This window comes from Dendrobates tinctorius, unplaced genomic scaffold, assembly GCF_039654945.1.
Source record: "Dendrobates tinctorius isolate UK_male_01 unplaced genomic scaffold, ASM3965494v1 ptg000158l, whole genome shotgun sequence".
NCBI classification, from domain to species: domain Eukaryota; kingdom Metazoa; phylum Chordata; class Amphibia; order Anura; family Dendrobatidae; genus Dendrobates; species Dendrobates tinctorius.
Window position 1 is genome coordinate 34,697,149 of NW_027361825.1, and position 19,501 is coordinate 34,716,649.

Sequence of the window (19,501 nt, forward strand, 5' to 3'; positions counted from 1 at the left end):
AAAAAAAAAAAAAAAATTGAAACCACATACGGCACTTCTAGAAGCAATGATAAAGTTGTGTGTACTTGCAGCTGCCATTAGGGGGAGCTCCCAGACCCACAATGATCAGACATTTATCACCTATCCAGTTTAATTTCTGGGAAAAGCCTTTTAAAGGTGCAGTGATTGCATTAGTCTCCAAACAGCTTCCCATATCTCCGCTTCCACAATGCCTTCAAAATTAGGTATGAGAGAAAATGCAGCATAATGATATATTGGGGTTAACTGCAGTCACATTTAGTTAGTATTTATCTTGGAAATACATTAAGGAGCATTTTGGCTTAACTTAGATATCATAATAACTCATTCTGTAAGGTCAAGATCAGCCTCGTTCTTCAGGCAGGGCAGACACGAACTGCAGCTATATAAAGTAACAGGAGATGGCCATTTGCAGACATATGGGGGTGCGGGGTGGACACCTGCTGCCCTCACTCTGGGGGCACCACCCGGGGGATAATCGACAACACAGGGAGGTCCCTTATATGGGTGAACACAGTAATAAATATTCACATGTATATATCGATGTAAAGCATTGTTCGGCCAACAGCCATTAAAGCTAGGTTCACATTGGGCATTTTTGTAGTGTTTTTTTAATGCAAATTTTCAGCTGCATTTTACAGTACCAGCAAAGTATATGAGGTTTCAGAAATCTCATGCACACACATTTTTTCTTTGTCATCAGTATTTTGTGCTTTGCATGTTTTTTTTTTGCACATTGGAGCAGGTCACTTCTTTCAGTATTTTTTTTTTCAGTGTTTCACCCATTGAAATTAATGGGTGGTGAAAAAACGCACGAAAAACGAAGGTATCATGTTTTGCTCCATTTTTTTTGTTCCAAAATCTGATTCTATAGAGTAGGATTTGTTTTCAACATTAAACTTTATCAGCATGAGCAAGAGACAAATCTAGCATGCCAAAACCGCAGCAAAAAAATGCACAAAAATAGCACAAGTAAAGGAAAACCTGTTTTTTTTTTTTGTTTTTTTTTTTCTGCAGCTTCTTTCCTGACAAGAGACCGAGTTTTGCTGCAGGAAAAAAAAAACAGCCTAGTATGAGCTTACCCTTCTCCAAAGATTTTATTCTTTTAAACAATGGGGAGAGGGGAAGGCAGGGGAAAGAAAAAAGGGGGGGGGGGATGGGGATGAGAAGGAAAGATAAGGGGAAGTAGGGAAATTACAAGTTGACAACATGTAAAGAAAAATGCAAAACATGCATTAATGATGTCATTTTACAAACGACCCTAAGTGTGTATGGCCAGCTTTAGTTAAACCACTTAAGGCTGTGTGCCCACGTAGCGTTTTTTTAAGCGTTTCCGCGGCGTTTTTAAACGCGCGATTTTGCCGCGGAAACGCTTAAAAAAAGCATTCCATGCATTTGTAATAGAAAATGCACATGTGCTAATGGTGTGTTTTTTACCGCTGCGGAATCGCTTAGCGGTAAAAACGCAGCATGTTCATTAATTTTCCGGAATCGCCCGCGATTCCGCCAACCATCAATTATATGGGCAAAAACGCATGTCAAAACGCTTGACAATCACGTCAAAAACGCATGTCAAAAAGTGCATGCGATTTCCCTGGCAAGGGCATGCGTTTCTGCGCAGGAAAAAAATCGCTTGAAAAACGCTACGTGGGCATATAAAGTGGAACTGTACATTTGAAAAATTACTGCCCTTTTGTTTCAGAGATTGTGAGGTCTCGGGACCTGTACCTGAGTTGCTAGCGTGTGCATTTGTATCAGAATTAATGGTTATAGACATGTATCTATTAAAATCACACTGATTTATTATGATTTTCCAATGTGTCCATAAAAAATATTGTCTGTCAGTGATTTAAAAAAATAAATAAATAAAAAGTCAAATTGTCAGCTTTGACCCAGACCCTCGCCAATCTAAACCTGGGACATACCACTCGGCAAAAAAATTGTAGAGGTGTTATCCAGGGAATATAAATTATTGATTAGAGGAACTGTCCCAACATAGAAAAGAGTTTGTAAGTCCTGCGTTCCTTGCCTAGGAGACCGGCCACTACTGAAAAACTGCAGCAGTGGCCAGTAACGTGGGCAATGAGTAGACTATAAAAAATAAAAATAAGCCTGTCCTTGAGAATGGAGATAATTTTTACCAATATGTAATCTGAAAAGTGTTTTTTTTTTTTTTTTTTACAAGCACTTTGCAATTAAACCCATTAAAGAAATTAAGATTAACCCTTTAAATGTTTTAAAATGCTTCAGTGCTCCATCTTCAACACACCAGAAGTGGTTAAGAAAAAAAAGATCGCTTAGCCAGTCACTGGTTCATGCTGCAGCCAGTGATTGACAGAGTAGGCATTTTTTGGCCATTTTCAGTGAGAAGACGTTGGGACCCTGAAGTACAGACAAATGGGGACCAGAGATGCACCTATAGGGCAACATTTATTTTACTTTATTAAGCAAGTTGAAGAACTTTATAATTATTTTCTATTCTTTCCTTTAAGAAAGGCTATAAGCCTACGATATTCAAAACAGTTGTTATTCTCCTGAACAAAACCCCACACCCTCAAATATACCTATGGGGCTGTTGAGTTTGGGTAAAGAGATCAGTGGGCAATCTGGACATGGCGGTCCTCACACAGAGCGTGAATTGCAGATATGTGAAACCGGCCTAAGTCTACTTTCATTTATACTTTCTCAAGCAGCATGACGAAATATAATTTTCCCATTACCAGGTCTTCAATGACTGACAATAGTCAAGTGTTAATTGCCGCCATTAATGTAAAATCTCATTAGTTTTTTCTTCATCATTGATATGGGAGTCAAATATAGTGGTTACCAATAAATGGTCCCATAAGTATTTGTAATATTTCTTTTTCTGCAGTTTACACTTTCCTTTCTGGTCATAAACCACTGGAAACCATCAACAGGCTGGTTAGCTACCACTGAAATTATCTTTGTTTTTGTATTATAATTTTGCACATGCCCATTATACAGTAGTGTGCCTATTTGTCAATGAGTATCCTGTTTCCTCATACATGAACATCCAGATAGTTTGCTTATAGGATGGATGACTAAAGATGGTATTGGATATTCCTGCATTAATGACCCTGACATCAACCAATGAGACACTAAATAGCCACATAGCATCCATAACACAGCACGGACCACTAAAAATTACTGCATTCATATAATGGTATCTATGGTGAGAGGCCAGGCCTCATGTTCTAAACAGGCTACCCTGGACACACAAAATGGCCTATGTCTATAGAGCTACATATATCAGACATCAAACATGTCACTGCTTTGAAACTTTTTTGGGCCTGGTTTACTAAAAGAAAATTAAAAATACAAAATAATTTGCTTTAAAATAAAAAGCACTCCTCATTTTATTACTGGAGACCAACAGCCTCCTTAGTGATAAAGACCGGCATGTTAACAGCGGGCACTATGGTGGCTTAGTAGTTAGCACTAGGCCTCATTTATCAAAATGGTCTTTGTTACCCATCGCAACCAATCAAAGCTCAGCTTTCATTTTGTAAACAGTCCTGGCAAAATGAAAGCTGCACTGTGATTTGTTGCAAAGAGCAACAGACATTTTTTTTCTCTCCTTCATAAATCTGCCCCAAACTCTGCCTTCTCTGTGACATAAATTATTACGTTACTGTTTGTTGATAAATTCCCCCGTAAGCTCAAAACATGTGTTGACTCAGAGCGAAGCATCGATGCCCATTCCAAAATCCCACGCCTGGCACAGAACTGCCCACGCTGACTGATTCACATAAAGGTCAATGCTTCATAGCCGAAATTCTCTGCCCCTCTGGGGACAATAAGGAGCCATACTCAGACACCCTCAAAAGGGATTACAGACATACCAAAGAAAGGGTTTTTACATAGTTGAACAATGGCTCCCTTAATACAAGGCAGAACGCCATGCTTCTTAACTCTTCGAGTGCCCGGTTCAGGCCTCAGATTAGTTCTGACTGGCAATAAGGGGTCCAAAAATAAAATCAGTGATATCTGATATCTACCTGGTTAGGGCCCAAAACACACAGATGAGGTACAATGTTATAGATATAGGCAGCACAACCGGGACTTGTGCCAATACCCTGACAATATTTAGACAGGGAGCGTGAGAAAAATTATTGCCATGTTAGATGTAGTGTTACAAAGGCAGAAATGTAACTTGAAGCTAATGGGCCTCAATGCAAAATCTGTAACAGGGATCCCACCATCCATGTGACATTTATGAGACTGGTGACTACTAATGTGGCAAAAGAGCATGTGGCTGACTCAGGCACAACTGCTACCTCTGCAACACCTATGGCTACCCCTTTGTACAGAAGTCCTGTTTAACCCCTTCCCAACATAGGACCTACTGGTCCTCTGAGCTGGGCCCACGGTACTCAAGGCAGGTGTCTGCTGTGTTATACAGCAAGCACCTGCCTTTAGAGCAGTGACCAGAGCTATCTCAAATTGCTTCTCTTTAACCAATCACTACTGTCATTTCTAAGGCATAATCCTGGTAGGGAATCCATGCAGGCGCCACTTGATACTCCCTGCAATGCGATCATGGGCAACTGACAGGCTCCAGGCTGCCATGACAACCTATTGTAGGCCTCCATCTACTTCGCACCGCTATGAAGGCCGCCCACAGACTAATTTTCACTATATAGTGAAATGCTATTTTATTGTAGTATATGGAAAAAGTGATCAAATGATCACAACAACTTCAAGTCCCTTATTAGGACTAAAATAAATAGTGAAAACTAAAAAAAAAAATCATATCACCCACCACTGCACAAGATGGTGTACAACTATAAGCTTGACTAAAAGAGTTCATCCATTTTCTAAAACTCCAAAAATTATAGGAACCCTTCAAGTCTCATATACACTCACAATTGTAGTGATATAATGGGGGGGGGGGGGGGAGACCAATACAACTGCTATGCTTTTCTTCATAGGATTGTTTCTATGGGATCTTTTGATTTTACAACTTGAGATTTTATTGTACTCATTTATGATTTGGGATCCTGTGCATTTACGTTATGTAGGCAAGTTAGCACAGTAGCAACAAAAAAAGGTGAGATTAGGGTTAATAATTTGGGAATATTATTTACGGCTTCCAGCTCAATCTCGAGCAATGGCGGCTTGATGGATGAATGCTCTGTAGTAAGATAAATCTCGTGCAAGCCTAGATAGGTCCACCAGGTTCTTCTCCCGACACAATGTTGATTGTATCAAGCCATCAGGTTGCTGGCCTTATTCCTTCTATTCTTAGGACCATGTTGTCCTTCTCCAGTGATTACTATCTTCATATGAAGTGTCAAAAATGGGCAAGTCTTAGCTTGGTGGCCCTTGCCTCAGTGACATTCCTGACTTGATTTGTTCCAAAATTGATGTGTGTGTTCTTCTTGCCATCCATGGTATTGATAGTATCATTCTCCAGCATCACATTTCGAAAAACGTCGATTCTTCTGTCTCGTTTCTTTATCGTCCAGGTATTGCATCCATATGTTACTACAGAAAAAAAAACAACACTATTTAGGAGCCATGTCTTCATCGCCAGTGAAATGTTCCTTGATTTAAAGTCCTTGTCCAGTGACTTCATTCTTGATTTGATTTGACCATAACTATTCTACTGACGTCCCGTTTCGTCGTTGCATCTTGAGTGATCATTGATCTGAGTAGGTGAAGTTCTTTACAGCTGCCAGGTCATCACCGTCCATCTCAAATGTGTCCCGGTTGTACCTGGAAGTAGTCCATATCTATTGGGAATACTCAGTTGCATGTGGTGTTAACTGGTAAAGAAAGGGTCCTGTAGCATCATGCCAGGAATCTACAATCTTACTTGATGAAAGATAAATGAGGATCTATTTTTGGGACTGGAGCGGATTCTCTGCTGGCTTCTGAACCTTGTAATGTCTGTAATGACTATGGTAAAATGAAGTATATATATATATGTATATATATATATATATATATATATATATATATATATATATAAAAATGTGATAAATGGTGACATACTTGTACTCTGAAAGTGGGTGACAGATATCAGTACTTGTAAGGGAGAAATGAAAAAAGACTGAGTGCTGAAGTCGTCTGTCTCCGCTAATCCTGTGGACAATGAACACAGCAATGGTGCATATATACAGACAGGACCTCCTTTACCGGGACACTTTTTCCCCGTCCGTTTAAAAAAAAAATTGTTGCGTCCGTGATGTTTTTGGAAGCTGGAGAAACTCATACAGATTGTTATGATTGTAATTATCATCATTTCACAGTTATTAGTGAATACAGATAATGTCTCCATAACAGAAATATGAGCTGTAGACATACGTAACTTATAATAATCTCAATAGTTTAGTCTGGTTTTCTAATGTGCCCTTAAAATAAGCTGTCGGTCTGTGATTTTTTGAAAATAATTTTTTCAGAAAAAATAATGTTGCCAACCCTGTGCAGCATATAGAAGGCTCCCAATCTTCACCTAGTGGCTTCTGCAGAGACGTCTAAGTAGTAGATTTGTAGATCTTAAAAGTAGTGGGCACAGCTAATAAACATTGCAAGTATGGGGTTCTTGCCCATGTGAGAAGGGGCACACTATAAAATAATTAGAAAAAATGCACATATCCAAATTAGTAGCAAAAACGATACCTATTAAATTAAGAACAGACCACAGATACAGTTAAAAACCAAATGTATATTCAAGCGGTTAATATAATACAGGCCAAAGTACCAATATGGCATAAATTAATAAAATAAAATATCCTCCCACAATGAATAAAGCACCATGTGCTATTCACAGATGCACATATAATCCATAAGAGATAAAGTGTTCAAATGGCACAACAATGTGATATCCAATAGTGAAAACAAAACATTACTTCACATGTGCTAAATACGCAAAGGGAAAAATTAGGAGTAAGTCCCTTCCCTACGTGTATCACTGAGAAGCAGCTTCCTCAAGGGTCATCTGATTTAATAAAGTTTCATTTGTGGTAATATACATTGGATGTAGCCTGTTATCAAAAACATTAAACTTCACATTGTGGAGTGTTCTATTATACAATATGTGGCTAAAGGTCTGGAATTAACGACTTATTGCAGATCTGTGCTAGTAAAGACGTATGTTCTGTATATGACCATGTCACTGTTATAATAATATACCTCTACATAGAACGCCTTCAGTATTTTGCAGAATTCTGCACTTTCTGCTAGGTGGGCTGCTTCACTATGATACCACACTTAGTCCCTGACAAATATCATAATAGGCAAGAAACAGCTGAAGACTTTGTAGCTGGCCAAGTAGGTGACATGTCCACAGTTTCAATTCATTGCCTGGCATATCTTATCTATCTACATAGGCTACATGGACTACATGGATATGACTAGCATATCTATCATAGAATATCTAGCATATCTATCATATTCATTGCAAATGGTCTCCGCAGAAAGTTCTGAAGGTCATGTTTTATTAGAATATGGAAGTCAATTAAAGCCCATTTATAGTTTGGACACACCTTCTCATTCAAAGAGATTTCTTTATTTTCATGACTATGAAAACTGTAGATTCATTCTGAAGGCATCAAAACTATGAATTAGCACATGTGGAATTATATAGCTAACAAAAAAGTGTGAAACAGCTGAAAATTATGTCTTGTATTCTAGGTTCTTCAAAGTAGCCACCTTTTGCTTTGATTACTGCTTTGCACATTCTTGGCATTCTCTTGGTGAGCTTCAAGAGGTAGTCACCAGAAATGGTCTTCCAACAGTCTTGAAGGAGTTCCCAGAGATGCTTAGCACTTGTTGGACCTTTTGCCTTCACTCTGCGGTCCAGCTCACCCCAAACCATCTCGATTGGGTTCAGGTCTGGTGACTGTGGAGGCCAGGTCATCTGGCGTAGCACCCCATCACTCTCCTTCTTGGTCAAATAGCCCTTACACAGCCTGGAGGTGTGTTTGAGGCCATTGTCCTGTTGAAAAATAAATGATGGTCCAACTAAACGCAAACCAGATAGAATAGCATGCCGCTGCAAGATGCTGTGGTAGCCATGCTGGTTCAGTATGCCTTCAATTTTGAATAAATCCCCAACAGTGTCGCCAGCAAAGCACCCCCACACCATCATATCTCCTTCTCCATGCTTCACGGTGGGAACCAGGCATGTAGAGTCCATCCGTTCACCTTTTCTGCGTCGCACAAAGATACGGTGGTTGGAACCATAGATTTCAAATTTGGACTCATCAGACCAAAGCACAGATTTCCACTGGTCTAATGTCCATTCCTTGTGTTCTCTAGCCCAAACAAGTCTCTTCTGCTTGTTGCCTGTCCTTAGCACTGGTTTCCTAGCAGCTATTTTACCATAAAAGGCTGCTGCACAAAGTCTCCTCTTAACAGTTGTTGTAGAGATGTGTCTGCTGCTAGAACTCTGTGTGGCATTAACCTGGTCTCTAATCTGAGCTGCTGTTAGCCTGCAATTTCTGAGGCTGGTGACTCGGATGAACTTATCCTCCGCAGCAGAGGTGACTCTTGGTCTTCCTTTCCTGGGGCGGTCCTCATGTGAGCCAGTTTCTTTGTAGTGCTTGATGGTTTTTGCCACTGCACTTGGGGACACTTTAAAGTTTTCCCAATTTTTCAGACTGACTGACCTTCATTTCTTAAAGTATTGATGGCCACTCAGCTGCTTTTTTCTTGCCATAATACAAATTCTAACAGTCTTTTCAGTAGGACTCTCAGCTGTGTATCCACCAGACTTCTGCACAACACAACTGATGGTCCCAACCCCATTTATAAGGCAAGAAATCCTTACTAAACCTGACAGGGCACACCTGTGAAGTGAAAACCATTTCCAGTGACTACCTCTTGAAGCTCATTAAGAGAATGCCAAGAGTGTGCAAACTCTTTGAATGAGAAGGTGTGTCCAAACTTTTGGTCTGTACTATATATATCTAATATATAAAGCTCAATGTGGGGGTGTGTGTACAGTACGTATGTATGTCCGGGATTTGCATCCGCACCGTCGCAGCTACAGCCACAAAATTTTGCACAGTCACACGTCTGGACCCCGAGAGCGTCATAGGCTATGTTGTGAGGTGAAATTTTAACCCCGCACGTTCCAATTCACCAAACAATTTTATCCCCATCTACGTAATGGGGCAAAAGTGTATGTATGTATTGGCATCTGCACTGTCGTAGCTACAGCCACAAAATTTTGCACAATCACACGTCTGGATCCTGAGAGTGTCATAGGCTATGTTATGAGGTGAGATTTTAACCCCAAGTGTTCCAATTCACCAAACAATTTTGCCCCTATCTACATAATGGGGTAAAAGTGAAAGGAAAAGTGTTGGAGGCAAATTGACAGCTGCAAAATGTGAACAAGGGGGACTTAAAGAATGAGAGCGATGGCGCCAAAGAGTATATACCGTACAGTTGCTAAGGTGGGGCCCTGACATGGGATACTCACCATACACAGGGATATGAACACACACAAAATGCACCACACACTACCACGTGCTTCAACACATATACCACCCTCAGCACACATTTCACCACACATATACCAACCTCGCCACATAAAAGTCAAAACACAAAAGTCGCCACTCAAAACTCGCCACGCTGTCCCAGAGCTGTTTAAAAGATGAAAAATGAGCTGTGATTGGTTGCTATCAGCAACAGTTTTCTTTGTAGACAGTTGTGGTAACTGAGGCCTATTATTCTTATCATTTCTATGGTGTTATCAGCCTTCTGTAAAGCTGGAAATAACACAATTTATTACCGTGCCAACTCAGACCACACTCTGACACAGACTGCAGGGGGAGCCCAGTATCACACAGGATAGGATTAGATACACGGCTCAGCAGTCAGTATTACACAGGAGAGGATTAGATACACAGCTCAGCAGTCAGTATCACACAGAATAGGATTAGATATACAGCTCAGCAGTCAGTATCACACAGGAGAGGATTAGATACACGGCTGAGCAGTCAGTATCACACAGGATAGGATTAGATACACAGCTCAGCAGTCAGTATCACACAGGATAGGATTAGATACACAGCTCAGCAGTCAGTATCACACAGGATAGGAATAGATACACAGCTCAGCAGACAGTATCACACAGGATAGTATTAGATACACAGCTCAGCAGTCAGTATCACCCAGGATAGGATTAGATACACGGCGCAGTCAGTATCACCCAGGATAGGGTTAGATACACAGCTCAGCAGTCAGTATCACCCAGGATAGGATTAGATACACGGCTCAGCAGTCAGTATCACACAAGAGAGGATTAGACACATGGCTCAGCAGACAGCATCACACAGGATAGGGTTAGATACACGGCTCAGCAGTCAGTATCACACAGGATAGGATTAGATACACGGCTCAGCAGTCAGTATCACACAGGATAGGATTAGATACACGGCTCAGCAGTCAGTATCACACAGGATCGGAATAGATACACGGCTCAGCAGACAGTATCACACAGGATAGGATTAGATACACGGCTCAGCACACAGTATCACACAGGATAGGAATCAATACACGGCTCAGCAGACAGTATCACACAGGATAGTATTAGATACACGGCTCAGCAGACAGTATCACACAGGATAGGATTAGATACACGGCTCAGCAGTCAGTATCACACAGGAGAGGATTTGATACACGGCTCAGCAGTCAGTATCACCCAGGATAGGATTAGATACACGGCTCAGCAGTCAGTATCACCCAGGATAGGATTAGATACACGGCTCAGCAGTCAGTATCACACAGGATAGGAATAGATACACGGCTCAGCAGTCAGTATCACACAGGATAGGAATAGATACACGGCTCAGCAGACAGTATCACACAGGATAGGATTAGATACACGGCTCAGCAGTCAGTATCACACAGAATAGTATTAGATACACGGCTCAGCAGTCCGTATCACACAGGATAGGATTAGATGCACAGTTTTTATGTGCAATATAATCATTATAATTTGTTATAACTAACCACAGTTGGTTACTATGCCCAGGCAACGCCAGGCTCTTCAGCTAGTATATATATGTATGTTCATTTGTGTTCCAGTTTTTGGCTCTGGTCCATTTTTGGACATAAGCTGGTTGGGTCTGGCATATAGGCGCAGTTGTCACAAACAGCAAATCTGTCATGCATCCTTTGCAGAATATGGACATGGACAATAGAGATGAGCTACAACACCACAGAAAAGTCAACGGGCTGGAGTCACTTCACCCTTCTCCTGCAAGGATGCAATAAGCCCTTCCATGTCCTTGATCCAGGTCTCAGTTTAGATCTTGACCAGGGTAGCATTTTACCAAGTCTTTGCTTCGATTAACTTCTGCCGGGGCAATCGAAGTAACTACTATAGTAGATCCAGATTGAGGGGGGTTTATGACAGAACATGTAATGAACAGTCCAGCATTTTGCAAATACTTGGTTTTGGCATGGAAGAAAACATACAAACTTCATGCAGATGCTGCCCATGGACAGTTTTGAACCCAAGATCACATCGCTTCAAAGCAGCAGGGCTAATCAGTGGACCACCACACTTGAGTCAATTCTATGAAATGGGGTTAAATAGCTAAAAAAAGAAGAGTGGCCTACGAGCAATAAAATAAGAACAAAATGGGACCTCTTTCCTGGTGCTGGATGGTTTGGTTGACTAATGCTATCCTCAGGCCAACCACCAGTTCCTCCTTTCCATTTTTTGTTATATTTGTGGATCTCAGACTGCTTTTTCTTTCCCTTAGTTGCTAATGTTGACGTCTCCATAAAGAGAAAGACCTGTACAGTTTTACACTACCCAGGAAGAATAAGTGTGAGGCAATCTGATTGGAATTTCTTCCCAGATGGGTTATTTAGCAGTCATATCTTAGCATCTTTAATTATGTACACCCTTGGCAATGAAATGTTCTACCTTTTACAATAAGCCAAAAAATATTTAAAGAATCTGTGTATATTTTTAATACCACATCACCAGGAAGGAAAAGCTCTTTCCTGTCATCCATGGTCTCCCACTAGTCTACAGACACAAGGGCGTCATCTCTTGCCTCTCCAACCACACCAACGCATCATGCCTCAACATCCGGGGACTGGACATTGGTCTCTTATTCTATTCACGTCCCAGATAATCTACATCCTTCCGGCCTCGTCATGCCTTGACATCCACTCCAGCACAATGACATAGTAATTATCCAAGAATGCAGTTTATGAAGCATTCTTTGTTAGGGACCTTTAATGGACGGGCCACAATTAGGATCAAACAGAAGCTATCCCCGGTATGCCTATGGAAATGACTTGAGTATTGCCATTACTCTGTGAATTTGGGTCTATTTTAAAGGAATTTGTGGTCTAAGTGCCACAAGTGACAGAAATACATTATTTTGCTTTTACAGCTTTTACAGGTTTTCCTTTGGGCTTCAACATAAATATACATTTTTATTTAGCCACTTTTGAGATCGAGTAAAATATATTTATTATTATGCCCCATTGTAAAGACCATAAGAATTTGCACTAAGTAAAAAGGAACCATATAACAGATTATTAAAAAGGAACACTCATTGGAGCAGCAGGAATAAAGTAAGAGAAAACTGACCACTTTTGACATAGTGAACGATTCTCTTTAAACAGGTTATAGACACTGGTGTAACTTGAAGCTCATGGGCCCCAATGCAAAATCTCTAATGGGCCTAAAAACTCTTATGAATAATTAATAATATTGGTCTTATCAAATGGGTGAAACAGATCCCTAAGCTCCAGGGCCTGAGTGCGGATGAAACAACTACACCGTCACCAACTGTCGTTACACCTCTTGCTATACAGTTGCAATTCCTACCCTGAATGTAGCATAGGATATTTCTGATGATGCTGAGCTCAACAATGTAAAGTTTGCCTTCAACTGATTCAGTATTTTCATGTAAAAAGCTGTGTTCCTGCTACTGGACACAGAGAAAGTCTGTGAGTCCTGCTTTTTCCATCCACCCATAGAGAAAACCTAGGAGTCATGCTTCCTCTGCCCACTCATAGAAAAAGCCTGAGTCCTACTTCCTCTGCCCACTCATAGAGAAAGTCTGTGAGTCTTGCTTCCTCCACCCACTTATAGAGAAAGTCTGTGAGTCCTACTTCCTCCACCCACTCAGAGAAAGCCTGCCAGTCTTGTTTTCTCTGCTCACTCATGAAGAAAGCCTGTGTGTCCTGCTTCCTCCACCCACTCAGAGAAAGTCTCAGTACTGCTTCCTCCGCTCTCTCAGAGAAAGCTTGTGAGTCTTGCTTTCTCTGCCTACTCATAAAGAAAGCCTGTGTCCTGCTTCCTCCACCCACTCAGAGAAAGTCTCAGTACTGCTTCCTCCGCTCTCTCAGAGAAAGCTTGTGAGTCCTGCTTTCTCTGCCTACTCCTAAAGAAAGCCTGCGAGTCCTGCTTCCTCGATCCACTTTATAGAGAAAGCCTGTGAGGCCTGCTTCTTCCGCCCACTGATCGAGAAAGCCTGTGAGGCCTGCTTCCTTTGCCCATCCATAGAGAAAGGGTGTAAGTCCTGTTTCCTCCTCTGAGTCATAAAGAAAGCCTGTGAGTCCTGCTTCCTCCGCCCACTCATGGAAAAATCTCTGAGTCTTGTCTCAATGCAACTCATAGAGAAGGCCCGAGGCAGTAATTGATAGCTTTTCATATAGGAGTTTGCTTACTGGGAAAGCTGTGAATCACTATGTGTGGTTGAGGCAAGCAAGACTCACAGGCTTTCTTCATTGGTGGGTGAGTAAAATAAGACTCACAGGCTTTTTCTGTGACTGGACGGAGAAAGAAAATGTCACAGGCATATTCTATGACTGGACGGAGAAAGACTCACAGGCTTTTTCTACGAGTTCTGCAGCAACTACACAGATTTTTGTCTCGAAAAAGCGGAATTAAATCATAGAAAACATTACCTGTGAATGGGAAGTGGGAGCAGGAGTCACAGACTTTAAAAATGGTGGTCGAATCATCAGGACTCACAGGCTTTCACTAAGTTGTTACTCCCATATGTTCAATAAATAAATATATTAATAGGTAGACACTTCAATATTTATAACACCGCATAATCCATACAGATGTATGCACTGGCACTTTAGTTACATTATGCTCTTCACTTTGCTTTCTTTTCTTTTACTCAGCCTGTGTATTGGGACTTATATAATTGGCGCTGTTACGCATTAACCAGCCATTATTTAGTAACCGCTTTTACTTATGTCTTTGTAACCTTCCTCATTAAACATTGCTATGTCGGCTATTGCCCTTTTGCTGGTTATTTTATATACCGGTAATTGATTACTGGTCTGGATATTTTGATACCCCCACTAGGCTAGTTGTACATTCATGCTGTGATTTCCCCCCCCCCTTTTTTTTTTTGGAGGTCCTTGTCCTGACTTTTTATATGTTTGTATTTAATAAAATATTATGTTTTTAGATTACTTTTGGTTGGAATCTCTTCTCCTCTAACGACTACGTGCTGTGAAAGATTGTTATCTTTCTCTAAGTTGTGCCAGCATTTATGCATCAAAATATTCTAAATATTTATCCAAACAACAGAGAACTATATACAGTATCCCAGAGCTCAATGTCTACTCCTTTATCAAATGTTACTCTTACATAGGAGACAGACGAGGACCCTGTGCAAGAACGATATCTGAGCCCTTTGCAGTCCAATAGCTCATCATAATGTACAATTCCACTTGCTCCAAAGGTAGTAGTGGCCCCTTTACCTCTTGGGCCCCTGTGTGCAGGTTGTACTAGTGATATGTCTGCGCCTGCCTGATAGATATGCTGCATTCTGTACAGACAGAGGTCATAATACAAATGAGATACAGACACGAAGAAGAATAACCCTGCACAAGATAACATTCCCACAATGGCCTAATAGTCATATTCCCTGCCCAAAATAACTGCCCAGGATCAGGGGACACAATTGTTTCTGTTATTCAATGTAAGGTCAGATGGAGTAGAAGATGTGGGTACTGCAACTGTTGCAAACTGCAAGGCTGTGCTGTATCTCCTGCATTGCATTCCTTTGACATGAAGGTAATGAAGGAGCGAGGGTTGTGATAACTATGGAGATCAGCCAAATAATACCTGCAGCCAAATAATAGTGCATAAATAGGAGAAATGAGTAATTTACTCCTGACAATTATTCTGCTCCAACCCTTACTAACATTGCTTGTACAATCAGCACATCTAGGAAACCAGAAAATGCCGTTGAAAAATATTTTTAATGGCCAATTCAGATGTACGTTTTTTGCGCACTTGCTTAAATCCGTGATTTTCACAGATAGACAATACTGGGTACAGGTGCTATTGGCTTGTTCACGTCTTTTTTTTCATCTGCGCAGAAAAATGTCCAATATTGACTACTGGGCAACTCATCTTCGCCATATCCCAGCCTGGTCTAATCTTAGAGTATTCTAGTCTAGATAGATGGAAGTGAGAAACGTTGGTTAGCCCCGATACACCCTAACTCCTACTTTTGGGGGACCTCTTCAAATAAGTTAGATCCACACATCCAAGGTCCAATAACCTTTACCAAAATGATCTGGAATCAGCGCTCCAAAAAGCTTCACCAAATGTAATAATTAAAAAAAAAAAAATCCAAATATAAAAAAAAAACAAATATGTCCACTATTGATCCAGGTTTTGGATCAAAATCTGCAATTTAAGTCTATGGGTCTGTGAAAAAAAAAAAAATCAGACAGCACTTGGATGCCATCTGAGTGCTGTCCGTTTTTCATGGACTGATAGAGAGGAAAAGATAAGAACAAAAAATATTTCTCTATCTGAGAAAAACTGATGAAACTCGGATGACACTCATATGAATATCGGATTAAACTGCACAAAATCACTGATGAACTAGGAGGGCTTTTTTTGCATGTGAAAAAAAGCGAACGTCTGAATGAGCCCTGAGTGGATGACTGCTCCATTAGACTGTAGGTCTCATTGGCTCTATGATATGTTGGTGGAGGTTGTGACCCTTTTAGATATAAGGGCTGATATGCCGTTCTCTAAACAGTGCCTGATGGGGAAAGGTACTGGTCAGAGGAAAAGTCAAAGCGGCAGAAGCCCCTTAGTTTGGGTAATTGTTGGAAGTCAAAATGGTTGGACATCTACGATTCCATATTCTGGTAACATGTCATCTGTATGTTAGTAGGAAAACCCATATGATCTATAGATTGACTTATTAAAGGGAATCTGTCACCCATATTTAGTGATAGCATGTAAAGATATCACTAAATTGTGTGTCCCATAAGGATTCTATTCACGCTTTTGACTCCCTCCGACCCCGCCCCTTGAGGCATAAATACCTTTTTCAGCTTGTTGGTGATGCATGCAAATCCCCGCAGTCCGGTCCGATGGGCGTGGCTTAGTGGTCTTCTCCCCCCCACCTCCTCAGCTTGCTTCACGTAATCTTCGTCTGTGAATACCACAGACGCCGTTGGTTTCTGCGCTTGTGCAATGTAAAGGCCCCCGGCGCCTGCGCAGTATGCTTTGCCCAACGGTGGGCGAAGCATAAAACCGCTACTGCGCATGCACCGGTATTTTCCAGCGCGGTCTATGCCCTGGAAGTGTGTCCTGCATGTGAAGACTTCCGGGGCATAGACTGCGCTGGAAAATACCGGCGCTTGCGCAGTAGCGATTTTATGCTTCGCCCACAGTTGGGCAAAGCATACTGCGCAGGCGCCGGGGGCCTTTACATTGCGCAAGCGCGGAAACCAACGGCGTCTGTGGTGTTCACAGACGAAGATTACGTGAAGCAAGAAGAGGAGGTGGGGGGGAAGACTACTAAGCCACGCCCATCGGACCGGACCTCGGCGATTTGCATGCATCCCCAACAAGCTAAAAAAGGTATTTATGCCTCAAAAGTGCGGGGTCAGGGGGGGTCAAAAGCCCGAATAGAATCCTTATGGGATGCACAATTTAGTGATATCTTTACATGATATCACTAAATATGGGTGACAGATTCCTTTTAACACACGAGTACCCAATACAAGCATAAGCCTTTTATCACATATACATTCTCCATTCAAGATTTCCCTCACTTTTAAAAATGAGAATAACAGTTTATAGCAATATTCTTGCTGTGAACCCCAGAGGACCCCATTATAAGCCAACAGTGTCCGTCTGGAACAGTGGATTTAGCACAGCGTCATGGTAAAAGAAAAAGCAATGACACTAGTGTGGATACAGCCTAATTTGAGGACTTAGATGTTAAATGGATTGTCCCATTAAATATATTTATCATATATCCACAAGATAGGGGTCTGATGGCTAGGACCCACAATAACTCTTAGAATAGGGGTCCTATAGCCACGAGGAGCAGGAGTGTACATTTGATTTTTATGCAGCTTGGTGAGTACCGTAAGTTCTCTCTTATCATTGGATTTAGAATGTAATGTCTATCATTTTTAACATTTTTTAAATTACTATTTCATTTAGTATTTTTTTAATTATATCATTTACGAATTGTATTATTTATATCATATTTTTTATATTTATATTATTGCTTTTATAAATATTATTGTATCTCTTTACTTTCACTCCAGCCCATGTAATACTGAACCTAAATATCAAATTTAATAGGCTCCGGCTCAGATGGATGGCTTGGATACAGCATGTGATACAGTTTTCAGATATCTTCACATGTGACGCCGTGAAAAGTCAACGTGACTATAAAAGTGTCTAAACAGCTTTGCGTGCGGCAGTAAATATATATCATTCATTCCTAGGCATATGTCATGGAATGGCTGCCAAGGATAGGCATTAGTATTGGCGCATGGGCAAAAGCAAGTGATTACAGTCTGTGTACAGTGCTGTGGAATATGTTGGCGCTATATAAATAGTGATTGATATATTAGGAAATAAAAGACACACTTACCAGTTATCAATCTCCAGTTACAGTGCCCCTGGCAGTGTGTGCCCACCGTCAGATCCCCCCAGCCGGCTCGCTCCTGGAAGGTCCAGTGTGAGCTGTCACTGGAAGTCTGACATTCAATGCCAGAGGGAGAGGCTACACAGAAGGGGGAGAGGGCTAAGGCTTCCCAAAAAGTTTCTGTCTGGCCAGTGAGTGGCTGCAGGATGCTGACATCACTGAAACACTTCCAAGTTTTGACATTCAGCAAACAATCTTACCAGAATGCCACCCTACGCCTCCGAGCTCTCATCCCATGTCGCTGATGAGAACGGCAAAGGATCCTTATTGTAAATTCACTAATAAAGTATCCCGGGCATTGCAAGCAATATTAGGAAATTCTGAGTAACTGTAGTTAAATGTCTTTAATCCAGCATTTATTAATCCAGAATGGCCATGCGGGTGGTTCTAGCACTTGACTTCAATAAAATAAGATATTTCACGAGAAGTGGGAAACTGAGCAGGAAAATTTTTTTTTTTAGAAGGGTCCCCCGACAATGAGCTGGTGACAAGGTGTTCACTAGCTCAATAGTAATTGACTATATTCCGTGGAGGAACCCAACAGCAATGTCCCTGCAGCTCCACCACAGGAGAAATGAAGCATTACACAGTGCCCAATGAATTCCATAGGCTGTCTGTGTAATGTACGGGTGGGCCACGTCATTCAGAGCAAGTGACGCTCCCTATAGCCTCTCTTCACCGTGGCTAATTAATCCAGAATTCCATAACCCTCCATGATGAATATCACTTTCATGGATGCTACACAGCTTGCATCTGCCTTAAACTAGCTCTGATCACTGTGGTAAAGGGGTTGTTTTCTATTATGGGTCTAAGGCTGGTTTCACACTAGCGTTTTTTAGCGCTGCGCTTCGTGCGCGTCCATGCGCATGCGTCCTGCGCCCCTATCTTTAACATGGAGGCGCATGGTCTAGTGTATGCACGCGTTCGTATGCGTTTCCGTGCGCATGCGTTTTTTGTAGTGTGCGTCTAGGCACGCCAGACGCAACCTGTTGCATTTTTTGTCCGTCCGACCGGTCTCAAAAAAACGCACGCGCACGCTTGCGCATGGAATGCGACAAAATAACCCATTACAGCCTATGGGAACGCGGGCATGTGCATGGACATGCGCACGCCTGTGTTTAAAATCGCATGCGTTTTAAGAGTTAACATGGCTAGAAACTGGTTAAAACGCATGCGCCTGAAAAAAAGCAAACGCATACAAAACGCATGATGCATTTTTTGCACGTGATTCTATTGCGCACGAAGCACAGCACTAAAAAACACTAGTGTGAAACTAGCCTAAGAACTTACATGCAAGTTGTTGCAAACTACCTGCTTGTTCTGCCCGTTGTCGATCTCTGCCAACTCAGAACGGTCATGGACCGCTTCTGCCTTCAAAGACCACATACTGTATCAATAGCATAGCTCATCCTTTTCCGGTCTGCTATGTCGATGGGTCTGAAGCAATGGCCGGGGAATCACCAAGGTGCAGGGAGACTACGGTACACAAGATGAGGTTCACACAACAAAGTGTAAATTTATTGGAAGGCAAGGAATGA

General features: G+C 41.5%; 1 protein-coding gene across 1 annotated transcript in view; it reads right to left on the minus strand.

Moving 5' to 3' along the window:
• Window positions 1-18,045, minus strand: part of PRX (periaxin) — a 35,770-nt gene extending 17,725 nt beyond the window's left edge. Inside the window, exon 1 of the mRNA XM_073549267.1 lies at window positions 17,910-18,045. The gene's annotated coding sequence lies outside the window, so the exon portion shown is untranslated. The remainder of the gene's footprint in view (window positions 1-17,909) is intronic.
• Window positions 18,046-19,501: the final 1,456 nt, after the last annotated feature.